The sequence below is a fragment of the Chrysemys picta genome, unplaced genomic scaffold, assembly GCF_011386835.1.
Source record: "Chrysemys picta bellii isolate R12L10 unplaced genomic scaffold, ASM1138683v2 scaf244, whole genome shotgun sequence".
Classification (NCBI taxonomy): Eukaryota; Metazoa; Chordata; order Testudines; family Emydidae; genus Chrysemys; species Chrysemys picta.
Window position 1 is genome coordinate 53,041 of NW_027052951.1, and position 19,828 is coordinate 72,868.

The following is a 19,828-nucleotide window of genomic DNA, read 5'->3' on the forward strand; positions in this document are numbered from 1 at the left end:
AGCCTTGTGGATAAGGGTGAAGCTGTGGATGTGGTATACCTAGACTTTAGTAAGGCATTTGATACAGTCTCGCATGATATTCTTATCGATAAACTAGGCAAATACAATTTAGATGGGGCTACTATAAGGTGGGTGCATAACTGGCTGGATAACCGTACTCAGAGAGTTGTTATTAATGGTTCCCAATCCTGCTGGAAAGGCATAACGAGTGGGGTACCGCAGGGGGTCTGTTTTGGGACCGGCGCTGTTCAATATCTTCATCAACGACTTAGATATTGGCATAGAAAGTACGCTTATTAAGTTTGCGGATGATACCAAACTGGGAGGGATTGCAACTGCTTTGGAGGACAGGGTCATAATTCAAAATGATCTGGACAAATTGGAGAAATGGGCTGAGGTAAACAGGATGAAGTTTAACAAAGACAAATGCAAAGTGCTCCACCTAGGAAGGAAAAATCAGTTTCACACATACAGAATGGGAAGAGACTGTCTAGGAAGGAGTACGGCAGAAAGGGATCTAGGGCTTATAGTGGACCACAAGCTAAATATGAGTCAACAGTGTGATGCTGTTGCAAAAAAAGCAAACATGATTCTGGGATGTATTAACAGGTGTGTTGTGAGCAAGACACGAGAAGTCATTCTTCCGCTCTACTCTGCTCTGGTTAGGCCTCAGCTGGAGTATTGTGTCCAGTTCTGGGCACCGCATTTTAAAATAGATGTGGAGAAATTGGAGCGGGTCCAGAGAAGAGCAACAAGAATGATTAAAGGTCTTGAGAACATGACCTATGAAGGAAGGCTGAAAGAATTGGGTTTGTTTAGTTTGGAAAAGAGAAGACTGAGAGGGGACATGATAGCAGTTTTCAGGTATTTAAAAGGCTGTCATAAGGAGGAGGGAGAAAACTTGTTCACCTTAGCCTCTAAGGATAGAACCAGAAGCAATGGGTTTAAACTGCAGCAAGGGAGGTCTAGGTTGGACATTAGGAAAAAGTTCCTAACTGTTAGGGTGGTTAATCACTGGAATAAATTGCCTAGGGAGGTTGTGGAATCTCCATCTCTGGAGATATTTAAGAGTAGGTGTGACGTTATTGACATAAACTGTTGGCACTCTCAGTTGGGTTCCGCCAGAACCGCATTGTCACAGTGGCGTAGTCGTGCTTGGATCCACAGAACCAGGTCAATCAAGCTTTGGGTCAGAACCCCACGCTGTCCAAATTTGAATTTTGGGATTGAGAGTTTGTTGGTTAAAGAGCTGCTGCAATGGCTGAGCAAAGAGCATATGAGGGACTTGGCAAAAAAGCCCTGGAAAATTTGTGTTCAGAAAAGAGGATATGCTTTAGAAAGAAAGCTACAAATCAAGAACTGAGAAATCTGTTAATAGCCAGTGATCAGGGGGAAGAGCACAGCCCTTACCTGAGGCTGCAGAAGAGGCAGAAAAAATTAGGATGCAAAGGGTGACAAGTAAACTGCAATTTGAGCATGAACAGAAGCTAGCAGATCTTCGATTGCTGGAGAAGCAAAAAATAGCAGAATTAGAGAAAGAGGCTGCTGAGAGAGAGAAAGAGGCTGCTGAGAGAGAGAAAGAAGCTGATCAAAGAAAGAAGGAGGCTGATGAGAGAGAAGAGAGAGCTCGTAAGGGACGTCTAGAGCTGCTCGCTGCTGAACAGGAGACGGCCAGACTTCAGCTCCAAGTAATGGAAGAGCGGAGAAAGTCATCCCCACCTGGTACTCCACTTCCCCCCCGCCATGAGAAAAACTGGGAAAGGATGTGTCCCATTTACAATGATACTGAGGATATAGAGGAGTTTTTGTCTACCTTTGAACGCCTCTGCAATCTGTACCAGATCCCTGAGGGTCAGCGAATGCCTGTCCTGCTGACCAGACTGACTGGAAAAGCCAGGGAGGTGTTTAATGACTTGGGGGAACAAGAAGCCTTAGATTATGAGCGGTTTAAGGATTCTGTGTTAAGGCGGTTCAAGGTTACTCCTGAATCTTACAGAGTTAAGTTTAGAGAGTTTAAAATGTCTAAGGATTGTACTTTTGTAGAATGTGCTCATAAGCTGATGGGTTTTGTTAAAAAGTGGGTTATGGGAGCTAAGGCGCATGGGAGTTTTGAAAAACTGCTGGATTTAATAACTTTGGAACAGTTCTTAGACATTGTGCCTGACAATGTGAGAGCAGCTGTGTGTGACAGGGACCCTGAGTCAGTCCTACGGGCAGCAGAGATTGCGGATGCCCATACCCAAAACAGGGCTCGAGAAGGGTGTAAAACCCCGGGGAAAACTAATCACCATTCTCCCCAGTTCAAGAGGAGGGAAGGATTTAAAAATAAACCTGACTCTTCTAAAGGAGTTCAAGGGAGCCCCGAGGGTAGGAACTCACATCCCCAGCAGGTTACATGCTATCACTGTGGTATGCTGGGCCACATGAAACCAGACTGCCCGACACTGAAGGGCAGCCCAAAACCAGCAACCCCAAATGCCAGGGCCAATGCTAACCCTGTTGTTGTAAACTCACAGGCAAGCCACACAGAGCCCAGCATTGGTGCCCTGTGTGCAAATGCTGTTTCTGTGGTCTCGGAAGAATTCAACCTTAAAACTCACGTTAAAGCTAAATATGGGGGAAATAACGCAGAGTTTATTAGCAGTGCAGAAGTGAATGGAGTGAGGTGTATGGCATGGAGGGACACCGCAGCAGATATTACTCTGGTTAAAGCAAGTCTTGTCAGGAAGGAAGATTATTTGCCAGGTGAAGATGTAACTGTTGTAGCCTTATCTAAGTATTTTGTCAGGGTGCCTTTGGCTACAATCCACCTGAAATGGAAGGGATTGGAGGGCACCATGGTTGTGGGAGTAAAAGACATAATCCCTAAGGATATTATGATTGGAAATGATATTAAAGCTATGGTCAGTCAAGTTAATACAAACCAGGCACAGGAGAGGATTGATCCTAAGGTTGTGCCTATGGAGGGTTTCTCCAAAGGTTTGTCTTTGGAAAGTAGCTGTTTGGCTGTGAATGAAGTTTCTGAATGTCTATCTAATGTCTCAGAAGTAAATCTGGAATTAGATCAAGCGAAGGGAGAGGAGAACAAGAAGATTTTGGATAAGCCTAGGCAGTCTTGTGAGCTGATGGCTTTATCTAGTCAGCAGTTTGGGAAGGCAAGGAGAGTGGAAGATGAGTGTCCCTATACCTTATCTGTTTCCTGTGCGAAGAATAGTGACAGTGAAGGAAATGTGCCTTTGTCTGTCAGGTGTATTGACTTGCCTATGGAGGAAGCTACCCCAGTCTCCAAGCAGTTGTCTGTGAACAGCCCGGTGTGCTGGGACAAGGGAAATGAAATCCCAAACCGTATGTCTAGTAAAGGAAAATGCGTCTCCAACTCTTCTTTGTCTGTGGGGCAGACAGAAGGTGCCTTTCAGCCTGTGATGGTTGAGAATAGTGCAGTTGTCTCAGAGTTGGTTCTGGATTCAACTAAAGCCCAGGAAGGGAATGGTCCTAAGTTTGCATCTGCTGGGGAGAATGGCACCGTAACTAGGTTGCATCCAGTTAGTGTCTTAGCAAAATCCCAGAGATCAAACAATTCTGGTGCTTGTATTTTGCCTGTTGCTCATGTGTGGTTGGAGAAGGGTGTAACAACTCTGTCTGATCAGGGTGATACCCTAGCCAGGGCACAAGGAGAGCAGAAAGGTAATTTGGTTGTGGTACCTACGGACAGTTTAACAACTTGTAGCAAAAAGGAAAAAATTCCTAAGCTGGTGTGTGGCAAAGAGAAGGGAAGTATTTCTAACCTTTTATCTAGGAAGTCTATGGGTTCGCCTGAAAGGGGATTGTGTAGAGATCTGCCTGATGGGCCAAAGGTGATCCTGAATGCGAGTAAAACCCAGACAGAGTCTGTTGTTGCTCAGGAAAGTGTTCCTTTAGAGCAAGCCCTAGGTGAAGAGGGTAAGGGCAGAATTTCTGTGAGGGGTGAATTGCTGCTTAGAAAAGCTCCTGGAGAAAGGAATCCTCATGGTAATCTGGGCAAGCAGTTCCCTGCAACTGAAGGGTGTGAAAGTGATTTAATCAAGGAAGTTTCAGTTCCTAGCAGCCAAAAAGTGTCTGTTGTGAATGGATCCACTAACTTTCCTTGTAAAAGATCCAGTGTGGGTAGCTTTGAGAAGGTCTCAGAGGAAGTAAAAGTTGTTAAGGAATTGAGGCATCCCTATAACCAAGTGGTTGTGTGTGGCCAACTTGTTGGGGAGACAATGGTGTTGGAACAGGAATGTCTCCTTTCTGATTCTTTAAATGAGCAGTTTGTGCTTCAGGGTTTGAGGACAGATTTGGTTACTGATGTGTCAGAGCAGAGCAGTTTTATGGCTAAATGCTTGAGGATGCAGGGGAGAGCAAGCAAACTCTCACCCGCAGACTCTTTGGATTTGTGTAGTATCTCTTTAAGACAGAGTCCAGCCTTGAAAATGATAACAGGTACGAATATGAAAACTGGTGGACTGGCTCTGGTCTGGGGTAGTGCAAATTACTTGCCTGGCTGGGAAAGGAAGGACTTGCTAATAGCTGTTAGCAAAGAGGGCCCACCCCATCAGCCAGTGAATTCTGTTGAGCAAGAGAAATCAGGGTTTGATCCTGCAGGACAAGGAGGAAAGAGAACACTGAATTTTGCAAAGGGAAGCCACAGGTTAACCCTAAAATGCCCAAACTCCAATGGTATTGAGCCAAAGGGGTGGCATGACAAACATGATGTAGATGGACACTTGCAATGAACTTGTTGTTATTGCTAAATTTTGTAATGAATGTGTTGCTATTGCCACAAACTGTAAAAATGTACAATGTGTCTAATCTTTTGGAGAATCCCTTGAACATGTTAAAAAGAATACATGAGAACACACGTTATGTTAAAAGGCCTTGTTACACTGGTGTTTCACAGGTAATGCCTATAAACAATAAGGGAACTTTTCACAGGGAAAAGGACATTCCAGACCTAATGTGCTGTATGAAAAGGAAGACGGAGGCACACTACCATATTGCTTTCATGGCTAAATGCCAAGATTCCTGTACTATGAAGAACATTAATATCTGCATTTATTCGATGTTAATGGGGTTCCAAACATTTGCCCGAGCTGGTATGGATAAAGTAGCTGTTTTCTTTAGCTCTTGGCAAGATCACATGAGACATACAGGAACCATGCTGCCAGAGCAGATCCAATCCACTATTGTTCTAACTAAGTTTTACCTTGAGGTTGTAAAGAGGTTCACTCATGTGGTTGAACATGATTTTGATAAACCATTTCTGTTATACACTGGTATGGCTTCTAACCCAATACTAGCTGTAGTGAGACAGAACCCAGGATGGGGAGCTCTTGGGACGCAGTCAGTGATGTTTGTGTCATCCCTTCCTGCATCAATTTTGCGTTGGGGGTGTGACGTTATTGACATAAACTGGGATCGTCTAGATCATTGTTGCAACCAAGGTCCTGTAGTGGCACCCAAATCTTGTATGAAGGGGGTCAAATGGGGTGTCTGGGACAAGGTTATGGTTTACTGGTTATGATTATGCTGTCTATATGTGTGTATCAGTTTTGTAGTTAAAGTTATGAATATTGGCTCTATACTGTCTGTATGGCAAACTTATGCTGTGCTTCTGGGTGACATCCCAGACAAGCTGAGATTAGCTCTGCCTAGCCTGCTTGATGGCCCATTAAGGACCATCAGCTGTACAATGGATCCATTGAGAGAAGGCAGATACGCCTTGTAACTCAGCGAAGTATGCAGGAACTGGCCCATGTGACTCCAGACTCCATTTGGCTGTAAGGAGGTAACAAAGAGGTGTTCTTACTCCTGGAATAGACTATATAAGGCTGATGCCTCATCTCCATCTGGTCTTCAATCCTGCTTCACACCTCTGGAGGAACTTTGCTACAAGCTGAAGCTTTGAACAAAGGACTGAGGACCCATCCCAGCGGGGGATGTATTCCAGAGCCTTGATTTGAACCTGCAGTTTATTCCATCGCTGCTGCAAGCCTGAACCAAGAACTGTGCCATTACTGTATGTAATTGATTCCATTTAACCAATTCTAACTCTCATCTCTATCTTTTTCCTTTTATGAATAAACCTTTAGATTTTAGATTCTAAAGGATTGGCAACAGCGTGATTTGTGGGTAAGATCTGATTTGTATATTGACCTGGGTCTGGGGCTTGGTCCTTTGGGATCAGGAGAACCTTTTTCTTTTACTGGGGTATTGGTTTTCATAACCATTTGTCCCCATAACAAGTGGCACTAGTGGTATTACTGGGAAACTGGGGTGTCTAAGGAGATTGCTTGTGAGACTTGCGGTTAGCCAGTGGGGTGAGACCGAAGTCCTAGTCTGGCTGGTTTGGTTTGCCTTAAAGGTGGAAAAAACCCCAGCCTTGGGCTGTAACTGCCCTGTTTGAGCAATTTGTCCTGAGTTGGCACTCTCAGTTGGGTTCCGCCAGAACCGCATTGTCACAGTAGGTTAGATAAATGTCTATCAGGGATGGTCTAGACAGTATTTGGTCCTGCCATGCGGGCAGGGGACTGGACTCGATGACCTCTCGAGGTCCCTTCCAGTCCTAGAATCTATGAATCTATGAATCATTAGGGGGCTGTCCCTGGCTCTGGGGGAATGTGGGGGGTCAGGGGGCAGTGGGGAGATGACAGTAGCGAGCAGAGCCCTGGAGGAATGTGGAAATGGTGAGTGGGGGGAGAGGGGTTCCCAGTTCAGAGATGGTTCCATCCCCATCCCCCACCCTTTTTCCCATCCCACCACAGATGGCAGCGATGATGGAGGAGGAAAAGAGAAAAGCAGTAGAAGCCTCCAGGAGGAAATATGAACAATTTGTGCAGCTGCTGGTGATCACAGAAGGGCTGCGGGTCGGGAGTGAGGGTCACCGGCAGAGCTGGGGGGGCGGAGGGGCAAGGATGGGATAGCACGGGGCTGTGGTGGGTCGGAATTGAAGGGGCTGTGGGTGCATGACATGGTGGTGCCCCCTGTGGCTGGGAAACACTAGAACCCGTCCCTAATGGCCAATCTCTCCCGCTCCCCACAGGACCGTAGCCACCAGAGCATGCGCCGCTGCCTGAGTGTGAAGCCTGCGGAAATGCAGCGATGCCTGGAGGGGAAACGCCAGGAGCTGCTGGAGCGCTGCCGGGCGGAGCTGCGGGGTGAGGACCCCCAGAAACAGGCGGCCCTGGAGGAGCTGAAGGAGGAGCTGGACAAGCAGATGGACGAGTTCCTGACAGCCCATGTGCAGCGCTTTAATGTGAAGAAGGCCGAGTGGTTGGGCCTGGCCATGGGTCGGGGGGTGGTTCCTGGCAGTGGTGGGTGCGGCTATCGGAGTAGGCATCAGGGCGAGTGTAGTTGTAGTGGAGCTGGAGGAAGCAGTGGCCATTGGGGTTCTGGCTGGGGGCTTTGGCCTGATGCGGGGGAGGGTTCGGCAGCTGGGTGGGCCCCAGTTTGGATGGTAGGTGGCCTCGAGCAAGACAGGCACCAACACCCTAGGTCAGGGGGATGAGCGGGAGAGCAGGGCAGGGTGTTCAGATCAGGAGCCCCTTCTGTGGAGGGACACACAGCGGGAAGGAACCATCACACCTCACTCGGGTAAAGGGTCTGTCCCAGCCCTCAGCACTGGGAACCTCTGTATTCAAGGGGATAGATAGGTAGATTGATAGATAGATAGATGGGGCGTGTGGGGATAGATAGATAGATAGATGGGGTGTGTGGCGATAGATAGATAGATAGATAGATAGATAGATAGATAGATAGATAGATAGATAGATAGATAGATAGATAGATAGATAGATAGTGTTGGAGAATAACAGAGTTCTCACTTTTTGTTTGGGTACAGCAAGTCAGATACTTTATTTTCTCTAACAATTGCGTAGAGGGAGAGAGCTAAACAGGTCTCTCTAGTGGTAAACAGTTACAGCAAACCTTTATACCTTTCATTACAAACAATAATAAGCAACAGCTGCATTTCGTTTATACATAGGCCATCTTGATATCTTATTTTTCTCACTTGTTTTGACTCTAGTCTACATACAATATTTTCTACACATTATCTACACAAGATCGCAACAACTTCTCACACAGTTCTTTCCCACTCGCCTCACACAATCCTCGCGTCTACAAATCTCGCGTTATTAGGGTTACAGTTAGCCTGACTCTTGCTAACAAACTGTCATGCTTTGCAATCCCCTTCCTGTCAGTTTTTTCTCTGCTTCCACAACCCCCACTTTTGTACTACTAGTACAACCAATATTTTTCAATTTTTATTTGCATTAAGTTTTGGAATTTAGATTTTACATTGGATGCTTTAATCTTAGAGGGTTTGATTGGATGTAATGATAATGCATGATGAGCATGGACATGAAAGGTATTATTATTATTATGTTTTCTACAATAATAATAACATACTTTTACACTAGCTAACAACAATGCAAGCAATAACATTTTTATAGTGAGAATATGATGGGGTTGTTGTACATTTTTAGTTATAAAACATAATATATTATATTTAGTATATAAGGTGGACATTTTATAAGCTGTATGAAAGACATACTTTTTAACTTGATATATATTTTGAAGCATGTGAATTTGCTTCTGTACTTTAGAGATTTTTTGAACCTTTGGTAACAGTGAAAGCAAATTTTGAAATTGATTTTGGTATTAAACTAGTTTAATTAAAGGGTCTTTGGAACTTAAGGGCTATTTGCAAAACTTTATTTGCAGGCCAGTAGATAATATGATTGCTGCAGTGGTAGTGAGATTAAAATATATGTCGTGCAATGTGGTGGCATTAATATACACACAGTTATTATTAGCTTGGAAAAGTAAATGTTTTGTTAGGGTAGTTTTTTGTTTTTTATTTTTTTAGCAAACGTAATTATGAACAGTGACAACTTTTTTTGGTTTTAGTTTACGTATACACTGAAGCTGTGGGGGTTTTAACAGCCAAAATGTCCATTGACTTTCTAACTTTATTTAAATGTCAGGTGTAATTTTAGGAGCACTGACTAAAAATTGATTGGGCATACCAGGTAGTTAAATTTTTTAGATGTTTTGGTGAATTACCCAATTCCACATGCATTTTTTTCATGGACCCGGCAGGATTCGGTATGTGGGAGCCCACACCCCCCTAACCGGTTCATATGCTTGGAAGGAGCACTGAGAACGTCCGCACTTTCACCCAGAAAGTCTCCAAGTATGTTTTTATGGCCACAGATTAGATGGTACTTCTGATGTGTCTGTAAGGGCAGTGGGCCAAGCCTGATGCTCAAGATCATTTTGAATGGCCATTAGCTGGTTATTTAGGAAATTCTGAATTTTTGAACTTGCTAGATTTTACTGCAATGCCTTTTTAGCCTTAGTGATATTTAATATATCACTTTTAGACTCCGCACCCGAGACTCATGGAGTCTCTTTGTCGCTTTCTTTTACCAATAGACAAATTGCTCCCACTGAGTATCAGAGGCTTTTGGCGAAGCCAGGGTTTTTCTGAGATATGTAAGTTTATTTAAATTGAAGGTACCTTCTAGTGGCCATTGTTTAGATGGATTTGCACGCGTGTAAAGATTTCAATTCTCTAAATACCTGCAGGTTTTCGGACCATAATGTACGTACATGAAATAAGCTGGGGTACCCTTAGGGGGTGAGAGGGAATGCTTAGACTGTTCCCCACCCATTTTTTAATTACACACACAGGGAGGATGCCCTGTCCGCGCTAGCGGCTCAGAAATTAAGGATCACTCCTGTGACATAGTGGGTTATGGGAGCTAAGGCGCATGGGAGTTTTGAAAAACTGCTGGATTTAATAACTTTGGAACAGTTCTTAGACATTGTGCCTGACAATGTGAGAGCAGCTGTGTGTGACAGGGACCCTGAGTCAGTCCTACGGGCAGCAGAGATTGCGGATGCCCATACCCAAAACAGGGCTCGAGAAGGGTGTAAAACCCCGGGGAAAACTGATCACCATTCTCCCCAGTTCAAGAGGAGGGAAGGATTTAAAAATAAACCTGACTCTTCTAAAAGAGTTCAAGGGGGCCCAGAGGGTAGGAACTCACATCCCAGGACGGAACAGGTTACATGCTATCGCTGTGGTATGCTGGGCCACATGAGACCAGACTGCCCGACACTGAAGGGCAGCCCAAAACCAGCAACCCCAAATGCCACAGCCAATGCTAACCCTGTTGTTGTAAACTCACAGGCAAGCCACACAGAGCCCAGCATTGGTGCCCTGTGTGCAAATGCTGTTTCTGTGGTCTCTGAAGAATTTGACCTTAAAACTCACATTAAAGCTAAATATGGGGGAAATAACGCAGAGTTTATTAGCAGTGCCGAAGTGAATGGAGTGAGGTGTATGGCATGGAGGGACACCGCAGCAGATATTACTCTGGTTAAAGCAAGTCTTGTCAGGAAGGAAGATTATTTGCCAGGTGAAGATGTAACTGTTGTAGCCTTATCCAAGTATTTTGTCGGGGTGCCTTTGGCTAAAATCCACCTGAAATGGAAGGGATTGGAGGGCACCATGGTTGTGGGAGTAAAAGACATAATCCCTAAGGATATTATGATTGGAAATGATATTAAAGCTATGGTCAGTCAAGTTAATACAAACCAGGCACAAGAGAGGATTGATCCTAAGGTTATGCCTATGGAGGGTTTCTCCAAAAGTTTGTCTTTGGAAAGTAGCTGTTTGGCTGTGAATGAAGTTTCTGAATGTCTATCTAATGTCTCAGAAGTAAACCTGGAATTAGATCAAGCGAAGGGAGAGGAGAACAAGGAGATTTTGGATGAGCCTAGGCAGTCTTGTGAGCTGATGGCTTTATCTAGTCAGCAGTTTGGGAAGGCAAGGAGAGTGGAAGATGAGTGTCCCTATACCTTATCTGTTTCCTGTGCGAAGAATAGTGACAGTGAAGGAAATGTGCCTGTGTCTGTCAGGGGTATTGACTTGCCTATGGAGGAAGCTACCCCAGTCTCCAAGCAGTTGTCTGTGAACAGCCGGGTGTGCTGGGACAAGGGAAATGAAATCCCAAACTGTATGTCTAGTAAAGGAAAATGCGTCGCCAACTCTTTTTTGTCTGTGGAGCAGACAGAAGGTGCCTTTCGGCCTGTGATGGTTGAGAGTAATTTAGTTGTCTCAGAGTTGGTTCTGGATTTAACTAAAGCCCAGGAAGGGAATGGTCCTAAGTTTGCATCTGCTGGGGAGAATGGCACCGTAACTAGGTTGCATCCAGTTAGTGTCTTAGCAAAATCCCAGAGACCAGACAATTCTGGTGCTTGTATTTGGCCTGTTGCTCATGTGTGGTTGGAGAAGGGTGTAACAACTCTGTCTGATCAGGGTGATACCCTAGCCAGGGCACAAGGAGAGCAGAAAGGTAATTTGGTTGTGGTACCTACGGACAGTTTAACAACTTGTAGCAAAAAGGAAAAAATTCCTAAGCTTGTGTGTGGCAAAGAGAAGGGAAATATTTCTAACCTTTTATCAAGGAAGTCTATGGGTTCGCCTGAAAGGGGATTGTGTAGAGATCTGCCTGATGGGCCAAAGGTGATCCTGAATGTAAGTAAGACCCAGACAGAGTCTGTTGTTGCTCAGGAAAGTGTTCCTTTAGAGCAAGCCCTAGGTGAAGAGGGTAAGGGCAGAATTTCTGTGAGGGGTGAATTGCTGCTTAGAAAAGCTCCTGGAGAAAGGAATCCTCATGGTATTCGGTGCAAGCAGTTCCCTGCAACTGAAGGGTGTGAGAGTGATTTAATCAAGGAAGTTTCAGTTCCTAGCAGCCAAAAATTGTCTGTTGTGAATGGATCCACTGACTTTCCTTTTAAAAGATCCAGTGTGGGTAGCTTTGAGAAGGTCTCAGAGGAAGTAAAAGTTGTTAAGGAATTGAGGCAGCCCTATAACCAAGTGCCTGTGTGGGGCCAACCTGTTGGGGAGACAATGGTGTTGGAACAGGAATGTCTCCTTTCTGATTCTTTAAATGAGCAGTTTGTGCTTCAGGGTTTGAGGACAGATTTGGTTACTGATGTGTCAGAGCAGAGCAGTTTTATGGCTGAATGCTTGAGGATGCGGGGGAGAGCGAGCAAAGTCTCACCCGCAGACTCTTTGGATTTGTGTGGTATCTCTTTAAGGCAGAGTCCAGCCTTGGAAATGATAGCAGTTAAGGATGTGAAAACTGGTGGACTGGCTGTGGTCTGGGGTAGTGCAAATTACTTGCCTGGCTGGGAAAGGGAGGACTTGTGTAAGGGGACTGTTGCCCCCTTATTAACATTCAGTGGGGGTGTTTTGGTTGGCTAGCTCCCAGCACTAAAAGGGGAAGGGTCGAGGGCAAATCAGGAGCCTGAGACTGACAGTCCCCAGGAACCATGGGGAGAGGCCAATGCTCCAGATCAGCCTGATTGACAGGGCGGGCAGGCTAATCAGGGAGTCAGGAGGCCAGAGGGGGTCCCGTCCTCCGTGTGAACTGGAATGGCCTGAGTCAGACTGAGTGGGGCCGAGCTAAGGAGAGAGCAGGGGCCCAAGCTGAGCTGGAGAGCAGAACCGTGCCAGATCCAGAGCCAGAGACGCAGCCCAGGGAGAACAGATCCTGTGCTGGGAGCAGAGGTGCAGCCGCAGAGCCAGAGACGCAGCCCAGGGAGAGCAGATCCTGTGCTGGGAGTGGAGCTGCAGCCACAGAGCCAGAGACGCAGCCCGGGGAGAGCAGATCCTGTGCTGGGAGCAGAGGTGCAGCCGCAGAGCCAGAGACGCAGCCCAGGGAGAGTAGATCCTGTGCTGGGAGTGGAGCTGCAGCCACAGAGCCAGAGACGCAGCCCAGGGAGAGCAGATCCTGTGCTGGGAGTGGAGCTGCAGCCACAGAGCCAGAGACGCAGCCCAGGGAGAGCAGATCCTGTGCTGGGAGCAGAGCTGCAGCCGCAGAGCCAGGTGTGGTGAGCAAGTGGGGCCAGCCAAGGGGGAACCTGGTCAAAGGGCCCAGCACAGAAAGACACCCCCAGACAAGGGCCCTTGCAGGCAAGACCGGGAGGGGGACCTTAACCCTACGGGGGGCTGACGCTGGGAAGAAGGGTCCCACCACTCAAAGCCCGGAGGTGTGTGGCCACCACCATTGCAAGTGTCCAACCCGCAGCGTCTCTGCAGCACGGCCTGGGCCTGAGAAGGAGGCCTGGGACCTACAAGAAGCAGACTGTGACCTGCCCTGACATTCCAGAGACATTGTTTGTGATGTTCCCTGCCACAGAGCAGGGTGATGTGTTTTCCTTTAACCTTTCCCATTTTTCCTTGTTCTTTTCTTTAGATTAATTGTTAATTAAACAACTTGTATTTGCTTTAAATTGTATGGAATAATCAGTGGGTCAGGGAGGTGCCCAGTGTAAAGAGAGTACCCCGGAGTGGGGACACCCTAGCCCCTGTCCTAGGTGACCACAGCAGGGTTGGGGGTCGAGCCCCCCAGGAATCCTGGGCCCAGCCTTGTTGGGGTTACGAGGACTCAGCCAGACAGGAGAGTGGAAGGGGAGCCCTCAAGGGCAGGGAGGCCTCTGGGTAAAGGAAGTGGGAGCGGGGACTCAGATCCTTTCGCTTGCCCACCTCACCGGGGTAGTGCAGAAGTCAGGAAATTTCCCCACAATAGCGGGACCATTCCCCCGCTTACATAATTGGCGTCACGAACAGGATCCTATCCACAGGGTCCATCCCATTGGTTTTCTGGTTAAGTTCTAGTAGCAAGGTCCGGGCCTAGTTGAGCACCCTACCATGGCTGGAATTGAAGAACTACGAACTAAGTTTGCTAAACTTCAGCGCAGATTATCAGACCAAGCGGAGGCATTACAGCAAGCTAGAACTGAACAGAGAGAAGCCTTATCGCTGGCCAAGGCAGTAATAGAGCAACAGACAGCAGAAGCTAAGAAACCCCCTACTATTTATGTCCCACGGGAGCGGAAGGTCACGGAGTTTGGTGGCTTCCCGACTAGACCAGGAGACATTACAGTAGAGGAGTGGGTCAAGTCTGTGAAGGCGGCTCTGCGTGTGCTAAGAGTACCTGAAGAAGATCATGTGGACTTCATAGAGGAGCACCTCAAGGGCCAGGCCAAGGCCACAGTAAAGTTCATGGCAGTGGCAGACAAAAAAAATGTGGAAAAGATATTTGAACTCCTCCTAGAAGTGTATGGGGACAAGGTACCTATTGGAACCCGACTAAAGGAGTTCTTTGAGAGAAAGCAGGAGCCCGGTGAAACTATCCGGGCATATGCATATGACCTCCAGGAGAAAATGAGCAGAGTGGAGCGGCGAGACCCTCAGCGAGTTCCAGACCCAGATACGGTTCTGAAAGAGCAGTTAGTGCTGGGGCTCCAGGATGATTCCCTCCGCCGTGAAATGAAAAGGAGGTTTAAGGAAGAGCCCAGTAAGAAGTTCCATGAACTCATGCAGGCTGCTATTATGTGGTCAGAAGAAGAGGAAGTTCCTGTGGCAGAGACAGCAAAGACTAACCCCCGTACACGAAGTGGCGGCCTTGTGAATGCAGCTGCTGGGGAAAAGGCCCTGCCCCAAACACAGCTAACATTGGAAAGCTTGAGTGAAGCTGTCCAAAAACTGGCGGTCCAGCAGGGGGAGATGCTGAAAGTGATGACTGAGGTGATGAAAGGAAAACCTCCCACTAATATGCCAAGATATCCAAGGGCCCCAGGATCCCGAAGATCTCCACTGAAGGACGAGCTGGGAAGATACATTTGTTATACTTGCGAAAGGCCAGGACATACTAGCCGAGATTGTACACTGAGAAGGAGACTGGAGTCCCAGGCGCCTGAAATTCAAAAGGCACCGGGAGCAAGCAGCCAACCATCAGAAGGCCAAGTGGGGACTGAAGGGTTTCTACGGCTGTCCCTAGGAAAAGGGCAGTGTGTCAGCAGCAAGGAAAAGGACCCTGATGATGTTAGTGTATTCAACGACTTCTGTGGCCGAGCTTTCGGGGACTGCTTGACAGTGGATATAACCATAGCAGGGGTGAGAACCCGCTGTTTGATAGACACTGGCTCAGAAGTCACCACTATTTCTGAATCATATTTCCGAAACTACTTAAAAGAGAGAGATCTGACCATGCATAATACCCGATTTGTACAGCTAACGGCAGCTAATGGACTTGCCATCCCTGTGGTGGGGTGTCTTGAAGCTGATGTAGGGTACATGGTGTGATGTTATTGACATAAACTGGGACCGTATAGATCATTGTTGCAACCAAGGTCCTGTAGTGGCACCCAAATCTTGTATAAAGGGGGTCAAATGGGGTGTCTAGGACAAGGTTATGGTTTACTGGTTATGATTATGCTGTCTAGATGTGTGTATCAGTTTTGTAGTTGAAGTTATGAATATTGGCTCTATACTGTCTGTATGGCAAACTTATGCTATGCTTCTGGATGACATCCCAGACAAGCTGAGATTAGCTCTGCCTAGCCTGCTTGATGGCCCATTAAGGACCATCAGCTATACAATGGACCCATTGAGAGAAGGCAGATACGCCTTGTACCTCAGCAAAGTATGCAGGGACTGGCCCATGTGACTCCAGACTCCATGTTGCTGTAATCTTCCACAGTAAGAACAAAGAGGTGATCTTACACCTGGAAAAGACTATATAAGGCTGATGCCTGATCTCCATCTGGTCTTCAATCCTGCTTCTTACCTCTGGAGGAACTTTGCTACAAGCTGAAGCTTTGAACAAAGGACTGAGGACCCATCCCAGCGGGGGATGTATTCCAGAGACTTGATTTGAACCTGCAGTTTATTCCATCGCTGCTGCAAGCCTGAACCAAGAACTTTGCCATTACTGTATGTAATTGATTCCATTTAACCAATTCTAACTCTCATCTCTATCTTTTTCCTTTTATGAATAAACCTTTAGATTTTAGATTCTAAAGGATTGGCAACAGCGTGATTTGTGGGTAAGATCTGATTTGTATATTGACCTGGGTCTGGGGCTTGGTCCTTTGGGATCAGGAGAACCTTTTTCTTTTACTGGGGTATTGGTTTTCATAACCATTTGTCCCCATAACGAGTGGTACTGGTGGTAATACTGGGAAACTGGAGTATCTAAGGAGATTGCTTGTGAGACTTGCAGTTAGCCAGTGGGGTGAGACTGGAGTCCTCTTAGTCTGGCTGGTGGTTTGCCTTAGAGGTGGAAAAAACCCCAGCCTTGGGCTGTAACTGCCCTATTTGAGCAATTTGTCCTGAGTTGGCACTCTCAGTTGGGTTCCGCCAGAACCGCATTGTCACAGTGGCGTAGTCGTGCTTGGATCCACAGAACCAGGTCAATTAAGCTTTGGGTCAGAACCCCACGCTATCCAAATTTGAATTTTGGGATTGAGAGTTTTGTTGGTTAAAGAGCTGCTGCAATGGCTGAGCAAAGAGCATATGAGGGACTTGGGAAAAAAGCCCTGGAAAATTTGTGTTCAGAAAAGAGGATAAGCTTTAGAAAGAAAGCTACAAAGGAAGAATTGAGAAATCTGCTAATAGCCAGTGATCAGGGGGCAAGAGCACAGCCCTTACCTGAGGCTGCAGAAGATGCAGAAAAAATTAGGATGCAAAGGGTGACAAGTCAACTGCAATTTGAGCATGAACAGAAGCTGGCAGATCTTCGATTGCTGGAGAAGCACAAAATAGCAGAGTTAGAAAGAGAGAGAGAGAAAGAGGCTGCTGAGAGAGAGAAAGAGGCTGCTGAGAGAGAGAAAGAGGCTGATCAAAGAAAGAAGGAGGCTGAAGAGAGAGCCCGTAAGGGGCGTCTAGAGCTGCTCGCTGCTGAGCAGGAGACTCACAGGATGGAACAGGAGACTCACAAGATGGAACAGGAGACGGCCAGACTTCAGCTCCAAGTAATGGAAGAGCGGAGAAAGTCATCCCCACCTGGTACTCCACTTCCCCCCCGCCATGAGAAAAACTGGGAAAGGATGTGTCCCATTTACAATGATACTGAGGATATAGAGGAGTTTTTGTCTACCTTTGAACGCCTCTGCAATCTGTACCAGATCCCTGAGGGTCAGCGAATGCCTGTCCTGCTAACCAGACTGACTGGAAAAGCCAGGGAGGTGTTTAATGACTTGGGGGAACAAGAAGCGTTAAATTATGAGCGGTTTAAGGATTCTGTGTTAAGGCGATTCAAGGTTACTCCTGAATCTTACAGAGTTAAGTTTAGAGAGTTTAAAATGCCTAAGGATTGTACTTTTGTAGAATGTGCTCATAAGCTGATGGGTTTTGTTAAAAAGTGGGTTATGGGAGCCAAGGTTCATGGGAGTTTTGAAAAACTGCTGGATTTAATAACTTTGGAACAGTTCTTAGACATTGTGCCTGACAATGTGAGAGCAGCTGTGTGTGACAGGGACCCTGAGTCAGTCCTACGGGCAGCAGAGATTGCCGATGCCCATACCCAAAACAGGGCTCGAGAAGGGTGTAAAACCCCGGGGAAAACTGATCACCAGTCTCCCCAGTTCAAGAGGAGGGAAGGATTTAAAAATAAACCTGACTCTTCTAAAGGAGTTCAAGGGGGCCCGGAGGGTAGGAACTCGCATCCCCAGCAGGTTACATGCTATCGCTGTGGTATGCTGGGCCACATGAGACCAGACTGCCCGACACTGAAGGGCAGCCCAAAACCAGCAACCCCAAATGCCACGGCCAATGCTAACCCTGTTGTTGTAAACTCACAGGCAAGCCACACAGAGCCCAGCATTGGTGCCCTGTGTGCAAATGCTGTTTCTGTTGTCTCTGAAGGATTTGACCTTAAAACTCACATTAAAGCTAAATATGGGGGAAATAATGCAGAGTTTATTAGCAGTGCAGAAGTGAATGGAGTGAGGTGTATGGCATGGAGGGACACCGCAGCAGATATTACTCTGGTTAAAGCAAGTCTTGTCAGGAAGGAAGATTATTTGCCAGGCGAAGATGTAACTGTTGTAGCCTTATCTAAGTATTTTGTCAGGGTGCCTTTGGCTAAAATCCACCTGAAATGGTAGGGATTGGAGGGCACCATGGTTGTGGGAGTAAAAGACATAATCCCTAAGGATATTATGATTGGAAATGATATTAAAGCTATGGTCAGTCAAGTTAATACAAACCAGGCACAAGAGAGGATTGATCCTAAGGTTGTGCCTATGGAGGGTTTCTCCAAAAGTTTGTCTTTGGAAAGTAGCTGTTTGGCTGTGAATGAAGTTTCTGAATGTCTATCTAATGTCTCAGAAGTAAATCTGGAATTAGATCAAGCGAAGGGAGAGGAGAACAAGGAGATTTTGGATGAGCCTAGGCAGTCTTGTGAGCTGATGGCTTTATCTAGTCAGCAGTTTGGGAAGGCAAGGAGAGTGGAAGATGAGTGCCCCTATACCTTATCTGTTTCCTGTGCGAAGAACAGTGACAATGAAGGAAATGTGCCTGTGTCTGTCAGGGGTGTTGACTTGCCTATGGAGGAAGCTACCCCAGTCTCCAAGCAGTTGTCTGTGAACAGCCCGGTGTGCTGGGACAAGGGAAATGAAATCCCAAACAGTATGTCTAGTAAAGGAAAATGCGTCTCCAACTCTTTTTTGTCTGTGGAGCAGACAGAAGGTGCCTTTCGGCCTGTGATGGTTGAGAGTAATTTAGTTGTCTCAGAGTTGGTTCTGGATTCAACCAAAGCCCAGGAAGGGAATGGTCCTAAGTTTGCATCTGCTGGGGAGAATGGCCCCGTAACTAGGTTGCATCCAGTTAGTGGCTTAGCAAAATCCCAGAGACCAAACAGTTCTGGTGCTTGTATTTTGCCTGTTGCTCATGTGTGGTTGGAGAAGGGTGTAACAACTCTGTCTGATCAGGGTGATACCCTAGCCAGGGCACAAGGAGAGCAGAAAGGTAATTTGGTTGTGTTACCTACGGACAGTTTAACAACTTGTAGCAAAAAGGAAAAAATTCCTAAGCTTGTGTGTGGCAAAGAGAAGGGAAGTATTTCTAACCTTTTATCTAGGAAGTCTATGGGTTCGCCTGAAAGGGGATTGTGTAGAGATCTGCCTGATGGGCCAAAGGTGATCCTGAATGTAAGTAAGACCCAGACAGAGTCTGTTGTTGCTCAGGAAAGTGTGCCTTTAGAGCAAGCCCTAGGTGAAGAGGGTAAGGGCAGAATTTCTGTGAGGGGTGAATTGCTGCTTAGAAAAGCTCCTGGAGAAAGGAATCCTCATGGTACTCGGTGCAAGCAGTTCCCTGCAATTGAAGGGTGTGAGAGTGATTTAATCAAGGAAGTTTCAGTTCCTAGCAGCCAAAAATTGTCTGTTGTGAAGGGATCCACTAACTTTCCTTGTAAAAGATCCAGTGTGGGTAGCTTTGAGAAGGTCTCAGAGGAAGTAAAAGTTGTTAAGGGATTGAGGCATCCCTATAACCAAGTGGCTGTGTGGGGCCAACTTGTTGGGGAGACAATGGTGTTGGAACAGGAATGTCTCCTTTCTGATTCTTTAAATGAGCAGTTTGTGCTTCAGGGTTTGAGGACAGATTTGGTTACTGATGTGTCAGAGCAGAGCAGTTTTATGGCTAAATGCTTGAGGATGCGGGGGAGAGGAAGCAAACTCTCACCCGCAGACTTTTTGGATTTGTGTGGTATCTCTTTAAGACAGAGTCCAGCCTTGGAGATGATAGCAGTTACGAATATGAAAACTGGTGGACTGGCTCTGGTCTGGGGTAGTGCAAATTACTTGCCTGGCTGGGAAAGGAAGGACTTGCTAATAGCTGTTAGCACAGAGGGCCCACCCCATCAGCCAGTGAATTCTGTTAAGCAAGAGAAATCAGGGTTTGATCCTGCAGGACAAGGAGGAAAGAGAAAACTGAATTTTGCAAAGGGAA